The 16,473-nt window shown below is 34.8% G+C and overlaps 1 protein-coding gene and 1 long non-coding RNA gene across 5 annotated transcripts in view; one reads left to right on the top strand and one right to left on the bottom strand.

Annotated features, from left to right (window-relative positions):
• Window positions 1–15,074, bottom strand: part of LOC145686162 (uncharacterized) — a 135,534-nt gene extending 120,460 nt beyond the window's left edge. Inside the window, exons 1-2 of the long non-coding RNA XR_014131537.1 lie at window positions 14,938–15,074; window positions 859–915 (exon numbers count right to left, since the gene is read on the bottom strand). This is a non-coding gene — a long non-coding RNA (uncharacterized LOC145686162). The remainder of the gene's footprint in view (window positions 1–858; window positions 916–14,937) is intronic.
• The window catches only part of LOC145686159 (uncharacterized), a 550,748-nt gene that overhangs the window by 165,901 nt on the left and 368,374 nt on the right, over window positions 1–16,473 (top strand). The gene's annotated exons all lie outside the window — the stretch shown is intronic.

Here is a 16,473-nt window from a genome sequence, read left to right as displayed (position 1 = left end):
GCTAAGAAGAGCCGTGGACTCTGTTCTTAAAAGATTCCACAAGTATGTGGAAAATGAGGGCGCATACGTTGAAAAGTATTTTAATAACAAAATGACACCCTAACAATGTATTCACGTAAATATTGTGATTTAAAATGAATATATATCTAGCAACTCTGTTGTGGTTTATTTTTAATGTGCCAAATGCTTCCATTTCCCTGGCGTTTCAATTGGCGAAGGACTATTGGAAGTCAGGTGGCTTTCAGTTATTGAATGTGTGGTGAGATGAACAAATCAGCTTCCATCGAAGTTTGTCTGGAATAATCTACTTAAAAAAAAAATCTAGTTTTAGTTGCTTTTTGGTACTAGGTTAACACCGAAAATCCCTTGCCGCCACTAGGGTTGTCTACATGAGGCAAGAGCTCAGGCTGCCCGTCTCGTAAAAACGTAGTGAAAGTAATGTCATAATGTTTCTGTTCAAAGAACTGTCTCGTCCTGTATCTCATTCAACCCTAGTCCTTACCAAGAATCTAATATAGGAGACGTATACCTTTAGCCACTCACTAAACATCTATTTACTTGAAATTCTAAACTTCTACCGTGCATTTCTATATTATTACCTAGGTATAAGATTTCTTCTACTTTTATTTGGAAAAACAGCAAAATCTCATTGATACGTGACAACGAAAATTGATGATACAACTAAAACTTTAAATTGGTTAGTAAATTATAATTGTATTTATAAATTATATAAAAATGATTGTTTTGAACGAAACGTCCCCCGAGTTAAATCTGCACGTCTCTTCCGAATTCCTATAGGGGAAATCTATTGATTCATGGGTTGAAGGGGGAAGGGGAATGTGTAACGAGGTTGGTTACCTCCGTCACGATATGGGAAATCCTAGCCTGGAGATTTATTTTCTACTCACTTTAAAGCTGAAATAGAAGGGAAAACTATGTATTAGCAAATACTACAGATACGGTGATAATATAGATGTTTCAGTTCTACAATATTATTAGGTTTTAACGGAAAAAATATCCAAAGATGAGACACATACCAGCCGACAGATCTCGTTGAACTGAACAAAATGATACATAAGTGAATATAAATCCTCATATGAATAGTTTCGAGATTATAGAGAAAAACTAATACTTTTGTAAGCTAAACATTCATGCTGTTTGATAACTACGTCACCTGATTAAGATGAAACTGATATTAAACTATTCTTTCATCAAGCTCTTCTTTGACACTATATGATGATAGTACACAACATGCTTAATGAGATATAATTCAAAATTATGATTAACTCAGACTTTAATTTTTAACTAACTCTATGGCCTATGGAACTCGGAGATTCAATGCTGCGTTGCAAAAGCTCTCCACCGACTTCTGTCCTTAGCCAACTGGATCCAGTTTCTACTTTGTATTCCTATTTCTGCGAGATCCATTTTGATATTGTCCTCCCATCTGAGTCTAGGTCTTCCTAATGGTCGTTTTCCGATTGGTCTTCCAGTCGCGTTTGTACTTTCTTCCATCCTAGCTACATGACCTGCCTACGTAAGCCTTCTAGACTTGACGACCCTAACAATGTTTGGTAAATCGTATGAATTATGTAGTTCCTCGTTACGAAGTTTCCGCCATTTCCCATTCCCAGACCCTTGGGCCCGAATATTTGTCTCAGGGTCTTGTTTAGGGTGACCAGATTCTGACAAGCGAAAAGTAGTACACAAATATAATAGTATATGATAGTTTACTGTGTCGGCAATACGCATGCCCTTATTTCATTTAACGTTAACCTTAAATTAATAATTCATTTTAGTTTTTAAAAAAAGTACTGAACAAAAGTATTGAAATAATTAAACAAGTAAAAATGCTTTGAATAACAAAGTGGTTTACTTTTATCTACGTACAGTGAAACTTCGTGTTGGGCTAAATACTTTTTAAACATCGATTTTCGATGTGGGATTATTTTAAGGAATGAGGAAAAATTTAAACCGGCACGAGGGAACTTCTACTTAACTTGGGTAGCATTACTGTCGTAAGTTGAAAAAGAAATCTTTCCTACCTTAGCGATATCTCAACAAGCCCTTCTCATTGTCAGTAAAAACAATTTGGTTTGTAAAACAATGGTTTGTTGATTGTTCTCCTTCTGTAATCTTTTGAGAAGTGTTAAAACACACAGCGGTTCATCATTCAGGAAAAGAATGTAACAGAATGTAACATGTGAATAAAGAATGCAACATTAAAGTATTACAAATAAGTTAACTCAGGACATTTCGCTGGACATTTAAAAGAAGGACATTTCTCGATTTTCTAGGCGTCTTCGCAACACACAGGAGAACTCTTCAAAAAACAGTACTGTACTGCGAAAATGAGTACGTCTTGTCACTCTAGTCTTGTTCTTAAATATTTTGTCTACGTTCTTCTCTCAGAGTAAGCATATTTCGCAACCATCGAATAGGACAGGCATGATTATAGTTTTATATATTTTAACCTTCAAATTCCTTGAAAGAACTTAATTTTTATTAAACTATAATGTTGCGCAAAGCTAATAGGTATATCAATCAGCAGATCACATCAAAAATAAAATTAGTTGCTTGAGGGGTAAATTCCCATGCGTAGTTTTCGAGAACCAATTAGTATGTCGTTCTTTACCAGTAATAAGTGATAGTTCGTATTCTGCTGGAACAGATTGCTTATTTATTTTATCTACTGTTTGTGTAAATATATCCTACCGTTAACTGACAAATCATATCTGTTGTTTTTCTTAACAGTGACACACACATACTACTTATAAATGAAAGAAGAAAAAAACGAAACGACTGTGCATTAGCAAATACCAGATATTCAGTTCTGTAGTAGATGTTTCAGTAATTATTATGTACAAATCAACACAAAAAAAGAAAACATATTATAGATGAAACTAGTTATAGTGTATTTGCAGTTACAGTTTTAGAAACGTCTTAAAAACCTTGGGGGGAGGTATGGAAAATTGACCTATTAACCTTCTCCTCCCACTACATGGTAGTAAAACAAACATTTTTTCCGAAATCCGGTGTTGCCAAGAAATTCAAGCTAGCTGACAATTTTCGACCAGAGGGGTGAGTGCGTATTCCTCTCTGTCACTTGAGAAAGGTTTTGGCGAAAAAAAAAAGTAGCGTGGAAACTCCGAATGGTTTGTGTTGTTTTGTTATTTGACACTTTGAGTGGAAAAATGTTCCTTCTTCCTTTGGAGAGGAACAAAATTCGAACTGGACGGCAGCTCTCGGCAAAAATAGGGGGTGAGCAAAAGCTGATCTTTTCTCAGTCATATGAATATGGAATGGAATGTCTCAAATGTTTTGGCGAAGAAAAAAGTAGTCTGGAAACTCCGAGTGCTTGATGTTGCTGTTATTTGACACTTTCAACCTGCTTTCAACAGAATATTTCTTTTTCCATTGAGAAGGAATGATCTATATATGCAGGCAAATTGGTCAGTGTTTGTTTATTTCCCCCTTCTCTATATAGAAAGAAAGAACCCAATGTGTAAGCCATTAATCACCGTGTAATGGGGACCAAAGCTATGGCAACGTCGTTGAACATAAGTTAAGTTACAATGTCACTAGTAAGAGGATATGATTGTTCGGACAGTTCCGATTACCACCCACTAAGGTTTTTAAGATCCTGCCAGTTCTCTATAAATGGAATGGAAGTAAATCGTAGTCGAGTGGGAAATAGCTATTGTAGGGAAGTGGAAAAGTGAAAATAAATCAAGCTGAACCATTATACATGTAAGATAACTCGAAGTTAATAAACTTACTGCAGTTCATTCTTGTATTTGTTGATGACAAGAAACAGATTTCCCCCCGGCTTGTTGTAATTTTGTTCTTCTATTGGCTGGTTTGTATTTAGTTAAGATACAATGCAATCTGGGAATGAAATTCTTTCAACGAGCGATTTGTCTGTGTAGTATCATTAGAATGGTTAACACGTAATGGGTTGAGAGGTATGGTGTCTGGTAGGGTTAATAAATTTTCCGTAATTGTACAGTGTTGAAAGCTGTGATTTCACACCGCATCATACTTATTAAAAGAACAGCACCAAAATGTTATATCAACATGTTTTTAAGGTTTTGGATCTAATGTAAGAAGTGTGTAATGCTTTTTTGTCATGGTTAATAAATTGCATGGCGCTAATGTATTATCTAATCACGTTCGTTGTGATTGATTGAATCATCATTTTAAGAGAATATAGACAAGTAAATATGGATAGTATTCTATTTGGGGAAATGAAATGGAATGGTATAAATAATTTGGCAGTAATATTAGCTACAACCGATGGAGTCTGGATTGTTTGTAAGACGACTAAATGTTAGAGGGTATCTGATATCTTAGAAAGAAGCAGAACTTTGAGGTGATTTTGCTTTTTAATTTCATGGACGGATAAGTTTAAAAACATCATTGTTTCTTTCGATTCAACGTCCTCAAATTAGTGTAGAAAGCGCAATTAGAAATTTATTCAAACATTGACACTTTTACCGGTGCCATGATCTGATGTTCTTTGGGTACCTAAAATTCTGACGTCATAAACTGCGCACCCAAATTTCTGGTCTATAAGAAAAGGTTGGGAAACAGTTGTAAGTTTATTTAATAGCACTTTGTAGGTACTACCTGGCTCACTTCCTATATTTTTGGTATTCTTATAGAAACATTTTTTTTTTTTAAGAAGTGAGGGTACTTAGCGAATAACCAATTGACATTAGTCATTGTAAAAGAAACAAACATTACAAAGACTTGCTGGACTCATAAATGTCTGAGGAAACTTTCATTACTGCGAAGTTTGTGGCTTCTAAACAATTCTATAAATTATTATATTACATTACGTGAATGCTGACTCTTGAGAAAATTATTCTACATTTTAAACAAATGACTGAGAGTATTGTAACGTTTATGACCATAGTTCCGGTTTTTTTCTGGACTCCCGTAAGTTTTAAGCGGCATCGGTAAGAAGAACCTTATTCACTGCGTGATGAGAATTTCAACTTTAGTTTGAAAGTTAGTATTAACTAACACGCAGAAACCCATCCCAAGGCCGCCAGCCATGAATTCTGTCGGCAACGTAATTTAAACGCCCACCTTTCCGTATGACTGATTCCAATTTGCTGATTGTATTGTTTCCCCTCCAATAAAACTTTTTTTTCACTGGACTTTTGTCAACACCAGATTTCCCGAGAGAATTGTTATATTGGATTTATACGTACAGTATATAAATGTTCAAGTACCTTCTCTCTATGAATATATAATAGGCCTATCGTGTGTTCACTGGGAGTGGCAAATTTAATCTCTCTCTCTCTTTTTTTTTTTAATGTTGAAGAGTTGGACAGAAGCAGTATATGTTTAAAAATAAATAATTTCAACGATTATTCATTAATAATGATCATCATTTTTACTGGAAAATACATGATGTTTATTACAATTGTAATAGAATAGTCATGATTTTAAACATTTGTGCAATGCGTAAGTGAAAGTGCGTAGGATATTACTAGCATTCTAATGATTGTGCCAGCTGTGAGAAATGTTACGTGTACTACATAGTACTGTTATACTTCATCAAGCGGTTCACTGTTTATTCGAATAATTATTCGCATCATTTCTTCAAACACTGTACTAGTATTTTAGTACTAGTACTTTATATTCAACCAGTACTTTAGTTGGATATAGAATCATTAGAATTTCTTTTATACTGTTCCTGTGGAGCAATTATGGTTTATGGTACTCAATATTCTGATTCATTGATCCGATTATAAGTAATTTGAGTACGTAAAAATCACGTAAACAAATTACAGTAATTGGAACAGTGAATGAGAACATTATGCAATAGACTAACTGATACATTTACAAAATACATATTCTGCAGAATGTAGATTCGTTTTTGGAACAGTATATTTATGGCAAACAAAAGTTATCATCATCATCATAATCATCATAGCTATTTTGCCATTATTAGCAGATCAGTTGCTGCAACTGAGAAGCTTCCACGGTGTTCAGGTAACCTATCCGTTTTCACGTACGATTTCTGTTTTGATTCCTTTCATCAACTGTAGCCTCCTTCGTCCTCTCCCTCTTTTTGCTGCCACCATACCCTCTAACACGTCTTTCATGATACAGTTCCTTCTTACCCAATGTCCCAGCTAATTTCTTTTCCTCTTTTTAATAATATCTAAAATTGTTCTTTTCTTCGGCATTTCTAACCCCCTATCATTCATTTTCCGCTTGACCCAACTAATTCTTTCTATTCTTCTTCACACTCACATTTCGAAAGCTTCCAGTCGTCTATCATTTTTGCGTAATGAACATGTTTCTGACCCAGAAAATAAGCCAACCCAAACATAACTATGCGCGTAACTCTAATATTGAAAGCTAATATTTCGAAAATTATTCTACAACATCATCCATATAAGCGTATATTTTAATCAACCTACGTAATTAACTATTGCGATAGAAATAAACTTATTCCAGTGAGAACAAACGTAAATAATTTTTACTAATTACAAATTAAAGAATATTGTTTTACAGTAACTTGACTAAAAATTCAAATTTATCATTCGTTTAACACATTTAAGTACGAGATAACTTTAATCTAACATGTTTGGTTATTATTTATTTTACACATTATGATAGGAACACTAATAAAAATATTGTTAAATATCACTTGAGAACAAATCTTTGTGCAATATCTATAGATTAAAAGCAAATGATCTGATTAACGAGGGGGCCGCGGTGGCTCAGTGGTAGAGCGTTCACCTCTGGTGCTTGGGGTCCCGGGTTCGATCCCAGCCCCAGCCAAGTGAACTTTGTGGTGGACAAACACCGTGTGCGTGGGTTTTCTCGGGGTTCTCCCGTTTCTTCCCACTTTCTTCATTCCACCATTTCATTCATAACTCATCATCACCGTCTCCTTTAGCCTAACCGGCATAATCGTGGGACGTAAAACTCAAAGATTTCATTTCATTTTTTTCCTGATTAACGAATTATATAGGAACCAACTAAAACCGAGGTTATTTGAATGCAGAGAGAACTCTGAAAGACCTATAAATTGAATGATTGAAATCGTGTATGTCATATTTTTTATCTTTATATCTTTTTACATGCCTAATTAAGTATAAACAAATTTTTAACCCTTGTAACAGGAAAATAAAGTTTTTATGGGAAAATAAAGTTCTTATTTTTATAAACTTTATAAAAATAAAGTTTATAAACGCATTTTTGAACGATGTTTTAGCTTCGGAGTATTGTAAAAAGCATATTTTTGATCATATCTTAGGCGAATTTTAGTTATTGTACAGGAATATAGATACTTGCCAGTATTGGCAACGAAATTATTTGGAACTTTTCTTACATTAGAAATATTTGGCCTTGTGTAATGAGATTTGAAGGAATCAGTATAGCGGAGCCAAATTGCTTGACCTGATATATCATCGATCATTTTGAAAAGAGAAATAGCCACCTCAGCCCCCTTCTCTCTCTCTGCCTCTCATTTTCCTTCTCTGTAAGTCCAGTTTCTTTGTGGCATATTGGTGCAAAATATTTTCATCCATATCGGGAGGACTTTAAATACAATGAAATGAAAGTAGTAATGCGAAAATATTAGTAATCCACAGTGAGCACCATCAGAGATATGACTCCAGGAGAATTTTTCCCTGGGTCACCTGCTGAGATAACCACTGATAATTTTGATAATAACTGTCTCTTTTTCTTCTTTCCTGTGAATGTAAGGCGGATATTCTTTCGAGTATGAATGATATTTGACAAATGTTTGAAGGATTTTTGTCATAGAACCTGGCATTACGGATTTTCAAGATGGTAAAGTTAAGTACTCTAGTAATATAAAGTTATCAGCTGGGAGGCGAGGAGGGAAAGTAGAATTTCACGTTTTTCACTTGTATTATATTATGTATATCTGTAATTCAGGAGGGAGTCATTTGATCCCACGTCTACAGCCTCAGGCGAGGCTATATTTTGCTATATTTTGCCATGCATATTTTCAAAGTTGTTGATCATAGAATCCAAGTCCTAATTATAATAGAACCACAGCTTCTTTCGTATTTCCCTTTCTTGTATTACCAGTTCAAATTTCATTTCGCTATTAATGCTACCTAAGACATCTGGAATTAGTCATCTGTTCTACTTTCTCTATTCCAAGTTCCATAGGTAACACAGTTTCCCTTCTTCCTTAGCCTCGGGGCATAATTGTGGGGCGTTAAACTAAAAAGAAGTTCCTTCAGCTTTTGGTCATATTTTCCCAATATTCGGTTAATGTTTGTTCCATATTCCGTTATAAGAATCATTCCATATCATCTGCGGAATGAATGTACGTACTTTAACCGTTTTCCTTTCTGTTTGAAATACCTACCATCTCCTCCAGTAGACTTTCCTATTTACTTCTTCTAAATGGATATTGTAAAATGTTGGCGAAAGGCAGTACCTCTTAATTACACTTTTCTACGTTTTTTCTCCTATTCTGTTACCCGTTGGTTCATATGTAAGTTTCGTACGCGATGCTTTTACTCTAGCTCAACCTTCTTCAGGACATTCACTAAGATATCCTAGCTTAAGTTGCTGAAAAATGCAACCAACAAGAACTCACACTTAGTCACTATTCCGTAAGCGGTGCTCCAGAGAGTCCTCTAAATTAGAACCATTTGTGATTTATGAGCATTGGACGTATCATCTGACTGTGTAAGAAGTCAGTTATAAGGTACCATTTCTTAAACGCTCTCCCCTTTCCACACAAAAACTTTTCCCTACAAAATCATTTTTTTAAATTGCCTTTTCAACGATATATCAGTCAGATGACATAACCTGCCATTTAACATTTTTAGGTAACCTCTAGGTCCCCATGATACGGGGTCCTGTGGGGCAAGCAAAACTATCTATTCAATGTGCTTTCACGTTTTCCTATCTACTACCTGTTCCATCCTTTTTTATCTCCAGTCGTTTGTGATTATTAAGAACTGGTCATTTTATCTGAAACACCCGGTATATTCTAAATAAAAATAATGTCAATTAAGCCTTCAAGAAAAAAAAAGTTTTGACATATTAATATGCTGTATTATTTAATAAAATGAATAATACATTTGCATATGTCATACTGTCATAGGTTTTAGGTGGGTTATTTCATGCCATGGAGTATTTGATCGATACCGCTTTCCGAATACCGGTGCTCACAAGTTATCACTTTACCTACAATAAAGTATTATTTGTGTTTTCTGTTAAGGAACATTTAAGTGCTTGCAATTACGGAAAAACAAAAGACAATGCAGAAAAATGCATTAACTCAGGGCTATAAAGTATAAATTCGTTAACTGCATTTTGTGGTCGACAAAATTAACACTTTCAGATCTCTGTTAGCAAGTACGCGTCTGTGGCAAGAGGAAGACTTACGCCTTCCGTAACGATCTGTAAACAAATTACACCTACCTTCTGTTTATCACGTCAAGATGAGAAGGCCGTATATATTGTTTCCTTTGTTTCGTTACGTGAATTCATCGAATTGTTTAAACAGAAGCTTTAATATGCACGAAAACGACATTTTTGCCATTCATAATGAAGCATTCCAGATTCCGTTGTGTTTGCGGAAGGAGGATGGAACTGAATTTCGCTTTGCAAGGGTCTTTTCTGTGAGAATGTTGTCACTAAAGAAAATGTCCTGTATTCTTTTTCTCAGTAACTTCTATGCAAGTAGACCATTTTGAGAATTGTTTATACACAACAAAATAACTATGCTTAAATCCATTGTGGCCAATATGATTGAGATGTGATCATGTAAGAGGAAAGAAGAAAATTGGATTGACTTTGTTGGCGACTATTCAATACGACGTATAGGAGTCAGTTGAATGTTAAAGAAATGTTAATATTATTATTTTCGAAGATTAAATCATCGGATAGCAAATCTCCAATTACTGTCAACTAAATTGAGTAGATCTGCAGTCTCTCTTCGTCCTCTTAATACCTAGTCAGGGCAGTGCTGTAGAAAATCAGCGTCCGGGGCGAGAGTATACGACGGCGCCCCCATACGTATATTCTAAGCAATTTTTCCTCTTTTCCTTTTCTTCTCCCGAATTTTTCGCCCCGCTCGACCCCCCTTCCCCCACGGCACAGCTCTGTACCTAGTACAATGTGTTTGTAGAAATTTTTACATTTGATTTAACATTATTTATATATTAAAATGTGCTTATAGAATACTTATATACAGAAACTGAAAGATAAGAATTGTCAAATCCGATAGGCATCAACACTATGTCCGTGGTTTTGAGTTGTATTTCCCTGAAGTTCACTCTGCACTAATTACCGTGAGATGTAAAATATATAATGAGTTGATCTCCTGAGTTCCTTAGTCAGATAGCTAAAATACATCTTATATTTGTTTTTTGGGGGATAATAAATAACAATTCACTTCTACTTCCATTCACGAAATTTGCTAGCTCAGTTTAAAAGAAAAGAAATTTAGCGAATGATTGAATAAACAAAGTAAACTTTCAGTACTATTTTGTTTATCCTTATACCTTATTTGAATATTAATGTAAATACCTTACTTGAATATTAATGTAAATATTTTAAAATTGTCATGGAATCCGTGAATATCGCAATTAAAGCTATTAAAATCTAGAAGTCAATTACTTTTACTGCTTTTTTTAAAAATAATATATAAAAAGTGTTTCTGAAGGAAGCAATGATTAGCGTCTGTAATCCTGTTCTTATGGAACCAACCTAGATAGTACAATGACAATCATCATGCTTGCGTGAATTGGTCCATACACGTGCCAATTGTACCAAATTCAAGTTGTGCTGTGGTTCTAAGTCCACGTAAATAGTAGGGTCTATATCTTTTAATTCATATCCACGGTTTCGTATGAGAGAGTAAAGTGAACCAGTCAACATTAAAAAGAGTAACTTCAGTAGAATATAATGAAAAGTCAAACTTGAGAAAGAAAGGGTCGGTTAACAAAAAGAAAAAAGAAGGAAAAGAAAAATACCGTGAGATAGTAAGTCCAGTAGTGAGAACATCATCTGTATTGAAGCTAAAATTTTTAGTTAGTCGAGCAAAGAAAATTTTGAATTGTTTCAATATTTTAAATTCAACATTGAATAGCATTTTACATTCGTATATTTATACATTAATACACACTCCACTTACGTATGTATAATATGGCTGTGTGAACTATGGGATTAACGTCAAGAGTGAGTTTTGACGACATTCAACCAAACTGACAGTAGATTTAGAACTAGATGTCTGAGAGCTGCATTCATACTGACTCTGTGGAATCCGTTGTTTGAGCGTTTATAAATTGGTATCATTCATTTACTGACTTGGAAGATTTGGAGATGTATTTTTGTTTACTGAAACTTTTTCCTGCTTGTCTTCTTTTTCCTTCTTTTTTTAAATCCTTAATATAACGAGAATAAGACAAAAAAAGAAGCTAAGGATATTGAAGTGCCGTGGTATTAGTTTTTTTTTCCCTGTCTGTAGACACAGATGCCAGGATAAGAATTTTTTTTTTCTTCTCAACAAGTTCTATCGAACCGACATAAGAGAGCTCTGTTTTCTGTCAAGATGCATTGCTATGTGCAAGAGGGAGATGTTGAAACAAGGAGTCAAGAACATTAGCAGTATGTCTTGATTTTGAGTTCTCAAGGTGGGTCTTTTGTACGCTTGGAATGGATGAAGAAAGAACATTAAACAACATGTAGTCGATAAAAAGTAATTTTGAACTTGTTTATATGTGTGTGTGTATGAGAAAAAAGAGAAAATCGTGGTTTCCATCTTGTATTTTAAATGAAGGTTGTTTCAAGTGTCTTCACTACGCATCCCATATCTTCCTTTCTTTTATTCTATTTATTTTTGTAAATAACAAGAAGGGGGCAATTTTGAAAAGATTATCTTTGATATTTATAAAATGTAATTAAATGTACCAGAGCTGCAGCGACGTAGTAAGCTTGTCTTACCTTCTTACTAAGTGGCCTGGGTTCGTTCCGAGTTGGACCGGATTTTTTCTTGCTATAATCTAATTCAAATATGGCTCTGATTTACCCAGTCTTCGTAACGTAGATACGTGGAAGGTAAAAAGAGATGATGTCAAGATACGTGACATCACCTCTTGCAGGAAAACTACAACTTTCCCCGCTGATTTAGTGGCTAGCTTGTGTTTTTTGATGGACTAACTCCAGGATTCGATTCCCGATGGGGAGAGCATTTGAAAGCATTATGGTAATTCGAACTCCACCTTAAACTGCATGTCCACCTCTCATAATAGCCTTACTGATAAAAAGGAAAGCTACACTCCAGCAAACACCAAGAATCTAGTGTTGCCCCCCTTCAAGACGAAAAATTTCTCGTCTCGTCTTTTATGTTGAGATCATACACGACTAATCTCGTCTCATATTCAAGACTAGAATCTAGATGAGATTAGAAATTTCAATATCTCTGGTGAAAGACTATTTTAGCGTTATATGACTTATATAGTATACAAATTATAAACACATAAATTGATAGTATGGACATAATAAAGAGAGTATTTTATCCATGTTTAAAGATACGCCAAGTCATTTCACAATATACTCCGATAATAAATGTGGTTTAAATATTGTTATATATCACCCTTAGTGGACCTCGTTACGCGGAAGGATTCGGATAACTAATAGATATAATTAAGGAAAACATCAGGACACGATTTTTCTTTTTTGGAATCTCTTTAGAAAACGATACTAGACCAGAAAATCTTTTCAAGAGTCCAGACGAAAAAAATTCTTCGAAAATAAATAAATAAATAAATAAATAAATAAAAAACGAGACGAGAAAAAACTATTTCTTGTCTCGTTTCGTGAAGAACACTGCAATAGGATGACCAGGTATCCTCCCTTTTTGTTTCAGAAAGTTTTCAATCGTGCAAACGGTACCCAAAATTTTCACTTTTTTCTTGTAGTTACATTATGTCATCATAGGTATTATGTAGCTAGTAATTTCTTACATGAACCTCAGTAGTACTTTAAATAAAAGACCAGCCGTTCTACAAGTAATTTAATCATCAAGAAGATATGAATTCAAGAGAGAATCAATGCCCCTAATTCTAGTTCCTGTTAAGCCTTAAAAATAAACTTAAAAATTCAAAGTGGAATAAGCTTAAATATATTAAGAATTGATTATTTTGAAAAGTAAGAGATCTCTTCCTCACAGGCATGAATAACGATATGACTGTACCTAGGGGACTGTCATATTATGATACTTTGTCGAGTATCTTCTTTTATTTTCTAAGTCGGGTGACTACACCACAAGAAACTAACTCTAAGTTTCCTAACACGAATTTCCGAAAGGCTTGAAGTATCGGCACTTTTAAGTTGGGGATGTGAAGTTCGCACATCCGTAAACAAATTACACCTACTTTCTGTTTATAGATGAAAAGGGCGTATATATTATTTCTTTTGTTTAGTATGTGAATTTGTCGAATTGTTTGAGTACAAGCGAAAACGACATTTTCGGCATTCGTGATGGAGCATTTTGTTTTTAGTTGTTTTTAATGAACCGTATTGCTTCATTCAAGTTGCTCCCCAATTTTCCTTATGACTAGATGAATGACACTTCGCGATCATTGATTGTTCACTCATGCATCACTGATCTCGATCGTAGAACAAAGCGAATAGGCTGCTGACATGATTGCATTCCTTGTTGATTCATTATTGCATTCATTATTGATATTACATTCCTTATATTATTCTGATTTTGCCACAACTTCAATCAAGTCATCTTGAAAAGCCTATAATTTATGTATCATCCAAATAAAAATAATAGTTTTATCATTTTTATCGAACCCGAATTATTTAGATGATAAAATTTTATGCTAGGAAGTGGGCTCAATAATAATTCTAAATTACGATATTGATCCATTTCGAACCATGTGCTTAAAACTAATATTTAATAAAAATAACTTTAATGCCTTACAAGATAAATATGATAACTAAATAAGCTAGTCCCACTAGCAATATCCCAGTATCACTAAAATTGGCCTTGAGATTAGGCTTTTTTTTTTTTTTTTTTAATTCGTATTTTGTGAATATATTTCTGTGCAACAAGTAAGTTGCAGGTAGGAGCACTTTCGCTGCTAGACCAAGCTGTCAGTGTTGGTTACTCAGACTCTAGATTTTGTACGTATCAGCTTAGTCCTAATCTACATAATGTACTTTGGACACTGCCTAAAATGAGATGAACAGAATGCATTCAAACCGTATTGAAAGCAGGGAGGAATTATTCTACAGAATTGCATATGTATCAGCAGAAATATAATTGATACTAACATTCAGTTATGAAAAGACAATCTCTCTCTCTCTCTCTCTCTCTCTCTGCTGAGATGAACAGTGATACTTCCGTTGGTGGTTAAATCCAAATTCATCCTCGCAACTTGGGGGAGGATGGATATATAAATGATTAAAAGTGACCGATGTTAATGTCGAATTCATAGTTTTCGAGGTCGCTGAGACAAACAGTGACACTTGCGATCCAAATTCGGCCCTTAATGTCCAAAATGAAACGTATTATCCCCATGCGTATAACTGGAAAGTTATAGATAGCATTACAAACTGACCCGTATCCAAGACACTACGTTGGCGGGAAGTGGGAAGAAGGGTTTGCGAGATAATTTTGGGGGGCTAATTTAGTTTCCCTTGGTTTCTTATATATTTATCTCTAAACATATGACTGGTTACCCCCTAGTTACTGGCCTGATTAGGAATAACAGTGGACTGCAGCATAGCAGTTGTTTAAAAAAATAATTTTAAAAAAATCCATGACCTCAGAGTAAAGTGATGGTATTGGAATTAAAAACCTGTCTGTTTATTTAGTTTAGAATATGTTCGTGGGCATCAAATAAGCTCGTGAATACGAGAAGATGCCCGTAAAGAATTCAAGAACAGGTACAGAGAGCTTACCTTTATGAGTTTGAAGTCGTGAAGAAGTCATAAAGGTTGGACATAAAGATCGAGGAAGAAACAAACAAGACATCACGATTTGTTTCTTTTCGGAACAGTTTGATATCACTGACACACTTGCGTCCACTTCTCTTCAACGGAAGACGAATGAAGGATGGAGGTAAACCTACCAGCAGAGTTGCAAGCTCAAAGAGTGAAAGCTATTTATTTATCTAACATGAAAGTTTATGAAGTGACGTCTGTTGGCGTATACGCACGGCACATCGAAGAAAGTAAGTTTCAGAAAGGAAGTGGTTGGTAAAATTAAATCAAAAGAAATATACAAACCAGTACTAAATGTTAGTCAATATGTGAATCTTTTGAATCTCCATGTAAGCATTCTATCGTAACATGTTACAACCACCCAACAAGACATCTGTTCATTAGGCGACTTGATTTTGATCATACACCAAATCTTAATGTAGTGTACTATCAAACCAGATGAAGACGCAACAAAGTGGAGAATAAATAAGTCTGTAGTTTTACGTCCAACCAGTAGAGATACTGTGTGTAATAGTCGGATCTGAATATCGAAAATTGAATGATACATCAAAATATGGATCAATCAATATGTTAAAATTTTGATAGCCGTACCGGACGATTATCCCATGTAGACTAAAAAGAACAGGTGATTAATAAAAGTAAATTATAGTAGAAGAAAAGGGGTGAAAAGGAACAAAAGTACACCCACGGAAAAGATGTTCCTTATAAACCCACATGATCAGGAATCGAACGAGGAATCATTTGCATCACAGATGAGTGCTCTACCACTGAGTCATCTTTTGGAGTGAAATTTCTAAATGTTGTACAAGGAATGTGATGTTGATTTGCTGTAGATAAAGATGCTTCCATATATCAAATTCGTGCCTTTGATATCCAACTGTTCAAAATAAAAATGTATCATAAACATTTGCTATGTATAAACATGTATCATAAACATTTGCTATGTATCATAAACCCATTTGAGATCACAATAAAGACATTAATAGAAAGATTCTTTGAAATCTGTCCAGTAGTTTCAGAGTCATTGATGTTCATACATATGATCGTGTGCATCATATACCTGTATATAGGGAGTACGATAATAACCAGACAAACTAAAGGAAGTGGTAAGAGAGACATGAAATTAAGCAAAAAATGTCTAATGAACATAAGAAAAAAAAAGCTGCACTGTTTTAGCGCCAGTGTGTTCAAAAACCTGAAAAGCTGCTTATCTGATGAACGCGGAAATATATCGCTGTTGGGCTCAAAAGATTACACAGAATGTCGCCCCTGACAAATGCAATATACCATACCGATGGTAGCTGAGCAGTCACTGCGCAACAGGAATCCACAGAGATGGAGAATACGTGTGTGAATTCTCAGTCTGTCTATAGGGATTCCTGTACCACGGAGACTGCTCAGCTATCATCGGCACGTCATTGCATTTGCCAGGTGCGACATTCTGTGTAATCTTTTGACCCGACAGCGTCTATTACTATCTCTGATATGTATCCT

This window comes from Thermobia domestica, chromosome 5 (genome assembly GCF_964235325.1).
Source record: "Thermobia domestica chromosome 5, izTheDome1.hap1.1, whole genome shotgun sequence".
Classification (NCBI taxonomy): Eukaryota; Metazoa; Arthropoda; class Insecta; order Zygentoma; family Lepismatidae; genus Thermobia; species Thermobia domestica.
Note: the sequence above shows the minus strand (reverse complement) of the source record. Positions and strands in the feature narration are given on the sequence as shown.